This window comes from Lipotes vexillifer, unplaced genomic scaffold, assembly GCF_000442215.2.
Source record: "Lipotes vexillifer unplaced genomic scaffold, Lipotes_vexillifer_v1.1 scaffold680, whole genome shotgun sequence".
Lineage (NCBI taxonomy): Eukaryota > Metazoa > Chordata > Mammalia > Artiodactyla > Lipotidae > Lipotes > Lipotes vexillifer.
The window spans coordinates 944,822-955,684 of NW_006780838.1; the positions used below are offsets into that span (position 1 = coordinate 944,822).

Sequence of the window (10,863 nt, forward strand, 5' to 3'; positions counted from 1 at the left end):
CCCGCCTTCGACCTGGCAGCCGGGAGCTTTCATTCATTCGCTGCACAGCCATCCTCCCAGCTTTGGCCAAACCAAGGGTGTTCCTGAACTTGAAGGGGTTGAAGGCAAGAAGGGTGCCCTAAGGAGCCTTTGAGACGCTAGAGTCTTCCTCCCTAACCTCCACGGAGGGTGGCCTCTGAATATTGCTTGCACATCTCAGTGATGGGAAGCCCAGTCCCTCAGGGGGCAGCCCATGCTGTATTCAGACAGCTCTAAATGTTAAAAAGCCCTCCATTTAATTGCATGGAAATCTGCATCCTTTCCATCTGCTGGCCATGGCCTCACTCTGCTCTGGCCACAACAGCTTCCTGCTTCTGGAACATAGGTAGGGCCTTGTTAACTGCTGTTTCACTTCCCATCTCCTGTGCCCCTCCCCAGCCTTTATTCAACACCCCTCACCAGCAGCTTCTCCATAGGTCTGCCCCCTGAGTCCTTCAGGACTCAGCTCAAATGTCACCTTCTCAGAGAGGCCATCCACCTCTTCCAAACTCCCCACACACCCACTGGTCACTCTTTATCTGATGCTCTGTTTCAGTTTGTTCAGCACTCTGGTCATCTCAAGATACTCTCTTGTCTATGCGTCTATAGTCTGTCTCTCCCACTAGAATGTGTGTCCCTTGGAGGCAGGACCCTTGTCTTCCTTAAGACCAGGCATCATAACCCCAGGGCCTGACCTGGAGCAGGGTGGAAAGCAAAAAGGAAGGCGGGTGGCCAACCCACCCTCTGAGTCCCTTCAGCAGCCTAGCCCATCACCCCAAAATGTAACCTGCTCAGCCATTCAAGGGTAACATCAGCATGGTATTAGCAGAAGAACGTGCTCAACCTCTGTCCACAAAATAAATGAGGAAATGATAGAGCATTCCTCTTAGTCTGAGACAAAATAGCACTTTCCTCCTCAGCTCTGGACTCTGCCCTGAGCTCTTGCAGCCCCAAGACACGAGCATTTTCTTAAAACATGGGGCCATACCCAAGCTTCTAGTCAACTGGAACCTCTCAGACAGCTGATCCCCTCAGCCTGCTGCCCAGTTGCAGACAAGATTGGAGGCCAAAATAGACTTCTCCTTTATTTCTGTTAAACTGTTCCTTCTAGACTTGGACCTGGACTCCAAGCCTCCAGGGCACTTCGGGTCCAACTGTGCCGTCTTGTCCGTTGGGATGGTGCCCAGGTTCCTGCCATCGGCAATGTCCCCGGCATGCTATCCACATCCTTCCTCACCAAGTCCCTCATGAACACACTGAGCAGACTCAGCAAGGGCAGCCCACTCATCAGCCTCCCTAGCTGTGCCCTCCCCCAGCCCACATTCCTCTGTGTCACCTGCAGGCTTTGATTGGAAGAAAAGAACAATTTCTTGCTGAAACTCAGAACCACTGTCTCCTGCTTTACCACCCGCAACCTACCTTCTAGTCTAGAAAACTAATCAGCAAAGCAAATAAGCTTCCCCCAGCAGGATGGGTTCCCAGGGGATTCACTCCCTGCTGCTGGCCCTCTATCTCTTTCTTTTCTAAGTACCCCCAAACCATCTCTTTAATAACAGACTCTGAAACCTGACCAGGAATGATGCTAAGCTCACTTATTTATGGTTCGTGAACTTATTTCCTCTGCACTGATAAAAATTACCTTCGCCATCTCCCACTTTGGGGCCCATGCCTCATTCTCTGAGAGGCAGTGCGCATAGTGGTTGCAAGCACTGCCACTTACCCTGCGCCTCAGCTTTGTCATCTGATAAATGGGGAGTATAGTGCCTAGGTCATAGCATTGTTATGAAGATTAAATCAATTTATTGCCTGCAAAGCATTTACAACATGACGCATAATAAACACACAGAAGTTAGTACAACTTTTGTGATATAAGAATAATAGTTGATAGAGACAGCGCCGGGGCAAGTGAGAGCCGGACGGGCACTGGGCGACTCTGTGCCTCGTGGAGGAAAAATAATTAAGCGTGGGCAAAGGAGATCCTAAGAAGCCGAGAGGCAAAATGTCATCATATGCATTCTTTGTGCAAACTTGCCGGGAGGAGCACAAGAGGAAGCACCCAGATGCTTCCGTCAACTTCTCAGAGTTTTCTAAGAAGTGCTCAGAGAGGTGGAAGACCATGTCTGCTAAAGAGAAGGGAAAGTTTGAAGACATGGCAGAGGCGGACAAGGCCCGTTATGAAAGAGAAGTGAAAACTTCTATCCCTCCTAAAGGGGAAACAAAAAAAGAAGTTCAAGGATCCCAATGCACCCAAGAGGCCTCCTTCGGCCTTTATCTTGTTTTGTTCTGAGTGTCGTCCAAAAATCAAAGGAGAACATCCTGGCCTATCCATTGGCGATGTTGCAAAGAAACTGGGAGAGATGTGGAAAAGCACTGCTGCAGATGACAAGCAGCCTTAGGAGAGGGCTGCTAAGCTGAACGAAAAGTAAGGAAAGGATATTGCTGCAAACCGAGCTAAAGGGAAGCCTGATGCAGCAAAAAAGGGAGTCGTCAGGGCTGAAAAAAGCAAGAAAAAGGAAGAGGAGGAAGATGAGAAGATGCAGAGGACGATAATGAATAAGTTGGTTCCAGCGCAGTTTTTTTTTCTTGTCTATAAAGCATTTAACCCCCCTGTACACAACTCACTCCTTTTAAAGAAAAAAAAATTGAAATGTAAGGCTGTGTAAGATTTGTTTTTAAACTGTACGGTGTCTTTTTTTGTATAGTTAACACACTACCGAATGTGTCTTTAGATAGCCCTGTCCTGGTGGTATTTTCAATAGCCACTAACCTTGCCTGGTACGGCTACGGGGGTTGTAAATTGGCATGGAAATTGAAGGCAGGTACTTGTTGGTGCACAGCACAAATTAGTTATATATGGGGATGGTAGTTTTTCATCTTCAGTTGTCTGTGATGCAGCTTATACGAAATAATTGTTGTTCTGTTAACTGAATACCACTCTGTCATTGCAAAAAAAAGAAAAAAAGTTGCAGCTGTTTTGTTGACATTCTGAATGCTTCTAAGGAAATACAATTTTTTTATTAAAAAAAAAAAAGAATAATAGTTCATTTTCTGAGTGCTGAGTCACAGAGCTATGGCAGCTTCCTCTTGAAGGCTCCTGGGAGGTAGCCTTCCCAGGTATGGAAGCTGAAGTTATTTTGAATAACTCCATCCTTCCTATCTTATGATTGCTTCCCTCCGCCATGGACTCAACTGGGCTCCTGTGACTCTGAAGAGCATTCTTGTTCTTTGGCTCAAAAAAGGTTAGCCTCAAGCCACCTGCATGGGCAGGAGGTCCCACCATCCTTTTCTTCCCTGGCTGTTACCTTGGGCGGGTATAGCTGGCCCACATCAGTCTTGGAGCTAGCTTCCCTTCCAGCCTTCCTACCGGTGAGCCCGCATTATGTTCATTTGTCCTTCACCTGGTGCCTGATTAATGAGCTCCTTCTCTGGGCTAGGACCTCGGGATACAGAAAAGGGAAAAGGCCCTCCCCTCATGGACCTCACATTCCAGGGGAGCCACAGACAATGAACAAACAGGCAAATGAGATAACGTCAGGTCGTGGAGAGCTTTTGACCAAAGGAAAGGAGGTGAGGAAAAAGCTGCTTTACGTCAGATGGTGCTTGGCTCACAATAGGGCTTTGCATGTTGCCTGAAACTGATTCCGACCACGTGCCCTTCATGTCTGTGCTTCACCGGCCTGTTCCCAGGACAGCCTCCTTCTCTGTCCCTGCAAGCATTCACAACTGTACGTTCAGGGTCGCATCGCCGCACCCTTCCTGATACTCTTCCCTCAAGCTCTAGCGCCTTTTCGGTCTTTTCTCTGCATGATCTGAAATCTGCCCTCTAGAGTTTAGGGCATTTGTCTGACCTCCCATTTCCTGAATATCAAAAGTTCCCAGGTGGCCCGAGTCACCTTTCCCAGGGTTCCTGTCACGTCACATCATCATCCAATTAATTCTTCCTCTTTGGGCAGAACTGGATCCAGAATACCTGTCCCCCTCACTGCTTCCTGTACCTTCTGAAATCGTCACTGAGACGAGAGAGAGCACATGCACTGCTCTTAGCTAAACAGGACTCCTGGAAGATGTCTGGGTAGGTGAAGTCTCCCATCATCTCTGAACCTTATTCCTGGGGCCGGTTTGGGGAGATGCGGTAAGAGCATGGTCCTGTTCTCTTGCTGGCCAGCACATGGTGTACCCCCAAATGACATCACTTCCATTATTCTTTTCCACCCCTGGGAGGAAAGACCTGTTCATTCTTGCCTTCAAGGGGCCTGCTAATTTAGAAGCTGGTGCAAAGAAGTTTTGATGGGGAAAGTGGGAAGAAAGGTCCTGGGTCAGGTCTAGCAGAAGCCTTGGAAAGGGGTGTGGCAGCAGCAGGGCTCCCGGGGATATCTCCATCGAGACTGCTAACACGGCTCATGTCTGTCCACAGTGTGGAGGAAGAGTGGGCGGGAAGGAGCCTGGGAGCAGGAAGCTGGGTGCCCCTCACCTGGACTCAGGACCCCAGCTGGGTTCTCTGGCATGGCAGAGGAGAGCGACAAGAAACGAAGGGCTGGCTCTACCCAGGTCAAATCAGGGACTGCCCAGCAAATATGCCAGCCACTCTCCCTCTTAAAGAGAAACCAGCGGGACTTCCCTGGCAGTCCAGTGGTTAAGACTCTACGCTTCCACTGCAGGGGGCACAGGTTCTATCCCTGGTCCGGGAATTAAGATTCCCACACGGTACGGCCAAAATAAGAGGAACCAGCTGATGATCTCCAGGCATCATTTCACTTGAGATTCATGATCTTCCTGATAGAAGGCAGGGAAAACATGATCATACCCATTTTACGGAGGAGAGAAAAGCAAAGAAAATGACTTGCCTCAGATCACTCAGTGCATTCTAGGCTGGACAAGCAATCTGACTGACAGACTCTTTCAAAAACCCTGGAAGGCCTCTCTGCCACTGAGGGCCGTGGTTCCCCACTGGGAGTTTATGGACCAGTGTGGGACTGGCTGTATAATAAGTACCAACTGGAGGGGCCTGGACGAAGGATGAGAGTAAGGGCAGTGGGTCCCCTTACCTGGAGGGAGACTCAAGGTCAGCACGGCTGAGGATGCGATGCTGCTGGGGGCTGTAGAGCCACTGGAAGGCTGTCAGTGTCCTCTCCTCAATTCGGAACCGCCCTTCCTGCACATACCTGCAGGCGAGACAGGAGAGAGTGAGGAGGTGGGCAGGCGGGGCTCTGCAGGGATCCTTTGGGAGTTGGCCCTACTTGCTAGAAAATGATAGATGAGAGGTACCTGTCCCCAAATATACCCGCTGCTCGTCTGCCAGAAAGCCCTGTCTCCAGAGAGCCGCCGTTAAAATTCCCTGAAGAGGCAGCTACAGGGAGCAGGTTTCAACTCAATAGATGGAAAAACTTTTTACAAGTTAGTTGTCTGGGACTTCCCTGGTGGCGCAGTGGTTAAGAATCTGCCTGCCAAGGCAGGGGACACGGTTTCAATCCCTGATCCAGGAAGATCCCACAGCCAGGGAGCAACTAAGCCCGTGCGCCACAACTACTGAAGCCCACGCGCCTAGAGTCCGTGCTCCGCAACAAAGAGTAGCCCCCACTCGCTGCAACTAGAGAAAGCCCACACACAGCAATGAAGACCCAATGCAGCCAAAAGTAAATAAACAAAATAAATAAACTTATTTTTAAAAAGTTAGTTGTCTGGGGCTTCCCTGGTGGCACAGTGGTTGAGAGTCCGCCTGCCAATGCAGGGGACGCAGGTTCGTGTCCCGGTCCGGGAAGATCCCACATGCCGTGGAGTGGTTGGGCCCGTGAGCCATGGCCGCTGAGCCTGCATGTCCAGAGCCTGTGCTCCACAACGGGAGAGGCCACAACAGTGAGAGGCCCGCGTACCGCAAAAAAAAAAAAAAAAAAGTTAGTTGTCTGAAGTTGAAAGGAGTCACTTGGAAGGAGTGAGTTCCCTGTCACCAGAGGTGTGTAAGCAGAGGCTGGGCAGGGGATTCAAGCATCAGACAAGTGTCCATTCTCCAAGCCCTTTGTAAGACTGAGACATTGGATTTCTTAAGTTCACAGCAGGAGAAAGTCTGCTCTGGAGTGGGGGTCCTGAGTCAGATGTCAGGATTAGATCTTCCAGAACCTCAAGGGTCACTCACAGGGTCCCAGCCACCCTCTGGATCGACAATCAGCCCAGAGCAAGGATCGGGGAAGCTGAACTGGGCAAGGTGAACACGAAAGGATCTCACCCACCCTGGCCACCCATTCCTGGTAGAATCATAAATCTGTCCATTAATTCAGTATTTATTGAGTGCCCACGACAATAAGCAAAAGATACATAATCCCTGCCATCCTGGAGTTTACAGTTTTGTGGGGAGAGAAGCCAGCAAATAATCACATGAACAATATATCATTTTAAACAGGCCCTCTCATACATTGCCAGTGGGATTGTCAATTGGTACAAGCCCTCTGCTGGATAGCCTGACAACATCTGTCTAAATTATACATGTAATTCCTCTGTAATCCAGCGATCCCCCTTCAGAGAATTTATCTACAGATTCTAGCATGTTGGACAAGGTAATCCGTGGCACTGTTTATAATGACAAAAGACAGGGAATGGCCCAAGCACCCACCATCAGCAGGGGGTTGGTTAAATAAATTATGGTGCATCCATACAGTAAAACAGTGTGCAGACATAAAAAGTGTTTTAGGGACTTCCCTGGTGGCTCAGTGGTTAAGAATCCGCCTGCCAATGCAGGGGACACGGGTTCGAGCCCTGGTCTGGGAAGATCCCATGTGCCGGGGAGCAACTAAGCCCGTGTGCCACAACTACTGAGCCTGTGTGCCACAACTACTGAAACCTGGACGACTAGAGTCCACGCTCCGCAACAAGAGAAGCCACCGCAATGAGAAGCCCACGCACCGCAATGAAGAGTAGCCCTTGCTTGCTGCAACTGGAGAAAGCCTGCGCGCAGCAACGAAGACCCAACGCAACCAAAAATAAATAAATAAAGTAAAATAAATTTATATTAAAAAAACAATGTATCCTGGAGCTCTTTGCATGACAGCACACAGAGAATGCCCTCAATTAAAACACTTTTTTAAAAAAAAATTATTTTTATTTTTGGCTCCGTTGGGTCTTCGTTGCTGCACACGGACTTTCTCCAGTTGCAGCAAGCAAGGGCTACTCTTCATTGCGGTGCGTGGGCTTCTCATTGCGGTAGCTTCTCTTGATGCAGAGCATGGGCTCTAGGCGCGTGAGCTTCAGTAGTTGTGGCACGTGAGCTCACTATTTGTGGCTCTCGGCTCTAGAGCACAGGCTCAGTAGCTGTGGCGCACGGGCTTAGTTGCTCCCCGGATGTGGGATCTTCCCAGACCAGGGCTCGAACCCATGTCCCCTGCATTGGCAGGCGGATTCTTAACCACTGTGCCACCAGGGAAGCCCCAGGATATGTTGTTAAGAGAATAAAAATCAAGTGCAGAAAGGGCAGTATGTGTACTTTATGTTTAAAAAGGGGGAGAGAATAAAGTAGGAATTCCTATTTGCTTATCTTCACATGTAGAAATTCTGGAGACACAAAAGCTAATAAAAGTAGTTACCTGGGTGGGGGTAAGAGAGAGCTGGGGGAATGGTGCGGATGGGGGAGTGACTTTTTAACAGTGTGTCTTTTTATACAGGAGAGGTATTACCTATTATTCCAAATGTTTAATTGTGTGTGTGTGTGTCCGTGTTATGAAATTACAAACTGCATAAAGTGCTATGAAAAGAAAAAATTGTGCAGGTGCTCTGATATTGCCCGATGGGGCACAGGCTATTTGCTGGGGGAGATTTCCCAGAATGCAGGTTGCTGGAGGGCAGAGGGCTTTCATTGCTCCTATGGTCTCCCAGACCAAAACATCTGGTCCCCGCCTGTCTCCCTTCACTCTCTTCGATATGATCTGATGGGCATTTCAGTAAGATCATCCTGGTGGAAAAGAGAAAGGTAGCCAGGTTAGATGTTCCTGCAGGGGTGGGACAGTGTTGGTTTGTACAGGGGATAGTGCTGGAGATGGAGAGAAATGGGAGGACTCAAGTGAGCAAAGGAGGTCGTGTCCACTGGTCCAGGGGATGGGTTGGACATGGGTGGAGGGGAGACAGACAACAAAGCTGTTCCTGAGTTCCTGGTTTGTGCGGGCATCTGGCTGCAGTGCCATTCAAGCTGGACAAGGACAAGTTTGGGAGGGAAGATCCTGACTTTATGACTTCAGTTTGGGACATGACCTTCCTCCATGACCTGCTTCCTGCCCCAAGATGACTCCTGTCCCTATAAAACCTGGCTCAAAACTTGTCTCCTCCAGGAATCCTGCCCTGATTAATCCCATCCTATTCTGAGGATGAGTTTCTATGCCTTTCCCCATCCTTGGGCTCCTCGATATGTGCTCCCCCTCCTTGCCATAGCCACCCCTCCTCTCCCCGACTCCCATTTCCCCAAGGCAGGTGTAAGGGACTGTCCTCCACTCTTCGCAGACACCCTGACCTGGATTCTACTTCCCAGCTTCAGGTGAGTGATTTTTCCACTGTGAGTCCCTGAATCCTCATCTGTAAAATGGGAGTACTAATAACACCCACTCTGAAGGGTTGTTAAGATGATTAAATGAGATAATGCCAGGGAAGCTTCTGTCACATGGTCATCATTATCTCCTTTCCTCCCCACCATCCTCATCAGTCCTCACCAGTCACTGGCTTTACCTGCTTCACCGACGACAGACAAACCCACTCCCTGCACTCTCTCCTCCAAGCTGCACATCAAACCCCTCAGAACTGGTGGATCCCATTTTAGAGATGAGGAAAAGAGGCTCAGGGGACGGAAGTGAACTTGTCCAAGGTCACACATGCAGGAAGCAACAGAGGCAGGCCTCCTCTGCACCGTCAGCCCCTGGCATCCAGTTCCCTCCGTGCACACACACATCCTTTCCTCCTCCTTACGAGCCCCCACTTCCCAACACAGATCTTGTCAGCTCCTCCCCTGCCCAAAAAGGTTAGTGGTTTCCCACTACATATCAACTGTCCTCCAAACAGCTCACCTGAGAGGTTTAATTCTTCCCCACTTTGCTCCCCGCCAGCCTTTCCCACCGTTACATGCCTCCCCCCACCCCCGCCCACATTCACGCATACAGACCCCTGCATTCCCCATCTGTTTGTCCTCCTCCAGAGATGCCCTGCCTTTTCTTACCTCGGAGCCTTTGCTCAGGCTGTGCTCAGATCTCAGCCGCCCTCCCTCCAACTACGTCTTGCCCTACCCCACCCCAACTGCTCAAACCACACTGCCTCTAAAAATCTGTCCCCACGCCCCTAGCCAGAATCCAAAGTTGCTCCAATGTTCCAGGGATGCTTTGCTTAACCTTGATCACAACGTTGCTCTCGGCCCGCGTGAGTTATTTATGTGCCTGTCTCCCTGCTAGAGTGCAAAGACTGTGTCTGATCTTCTCTGAAATCCCTGCCACACCCTCACCCAGCACCCTGTTCGACTGAGCCAGTTTCCATAAAAATCACAACAGCCACAGTGATCAACTCACCACGTTCTTGGGCAGTTTCTTCCACAGAATGCTCTGACACAGATGATCTCCATTAATGAATCCAATTTGTTAACTTAGTAAGTGTATTTGCTGCACTGCACTTCATTAAATATAGGAAAAACAGAACACCATCCATCCCCAAATATCTTCCCTATTAATCTGTTTTGTACCTGAAATTCTATTGAACAGTACACAGAAGGAGATTAAATACTGCAAAGGGTCAACCTTGTAAGGCACGAGCAGCCATTAAAACTTTAGCAAGGGGCGTCCCTGGTGGCACAGTGGTTAAGAATCCACCTGGCAATGCAGGGGACACGGGTTCGAGCCCTGGTCCAGGAAGATCCCACATGCCGTGGAGCAACTAAGCCCGTGCCCCAAAACTGCTGAGCCTGTGCTCTAGAGCCCGTGAGCCACAACTACTGAAGCCCTTGTGCCTAGACCCCGTGCTCTGCAACAGGAGAAGCCACCTCAATGAGAAGCCCGCGCACCGCAATGAAGAGTAGCCCCTGCTCGCCGCAACTAGAGAGAAAGCCCACGCACAGCAACCAAGACCCAATGCAGCCAAAAATTTTTTAAATTAAAAAAAAAAAAAACACTTTAGCAAGGACCAGCTTCTCAGATTATCCCTGGAAAAGTAGGCATCAAGACGTGGGCGTAGTCAGGGACATTACAAAAGAAATGAGAAAAGGGTGGGGGAGGGGAAGAAGTTGCTCATAGTAAGAGTCCCCCAGTTGTGGAGGTGGGTGACACCTCCAGGAGGATGCAACCCATCACCAAAAGACAGAAGGGTCAGGCACTTTACAGGTTACACTTATTTTTTCAGTTGAACACTGGGGAAGGTCAGGCAGGCATTGAAACCTGAACCTTGAAAACATTTTGGTAAGTGAAAGAAGCCAGTCACAAAGGACCACATACTGTAGGATTCCATTTATATGAAAGGATGTCCAGAATAGACAAATCCATAGAGAGAGAAAGGAGACTAGCGGTTGCTTAAGGCTGGGGGAGGGTGGGGTGGGAGGAAATGGAGGAGAGAGACTGCTGAAGGTTATGGGATTTCTTTGGGGGATGATGAAAATGTTCTAAAATTGACTGTGGTGATATTTGCACAACCCTGTGAATATATTCTCACTGAATTTTACACTTTGGGTAAGTTGTGAGGCACATGAATTCCAATACAGCTGTTGTTAAAATAAACAAATACCTAATAGTGCATACTGATATAAATAAATGATTGAATAACTAAATAAATGGGGAGGAAAGAGACAAATCTCGGGTGCAGAATTCCAAACAATATATGTAAACACTCTGTCCTCAAAGA

The 10,863-nt window shown here is 49.1% G+C and overlaps 1 pseudogene; it reads left to right on the forward strand.

Moving 5' to 3' along the window:
• The window catches only part of LOC103071108 (high mobility group protein B1-like), a 4,204-nt pseudogene extending 352 nt beyond the window's left edge, over nt 1–3,852 (forward strand).
• Nucleotides 3,853–10,863: the final 7,011 nt, after the last annotated feature.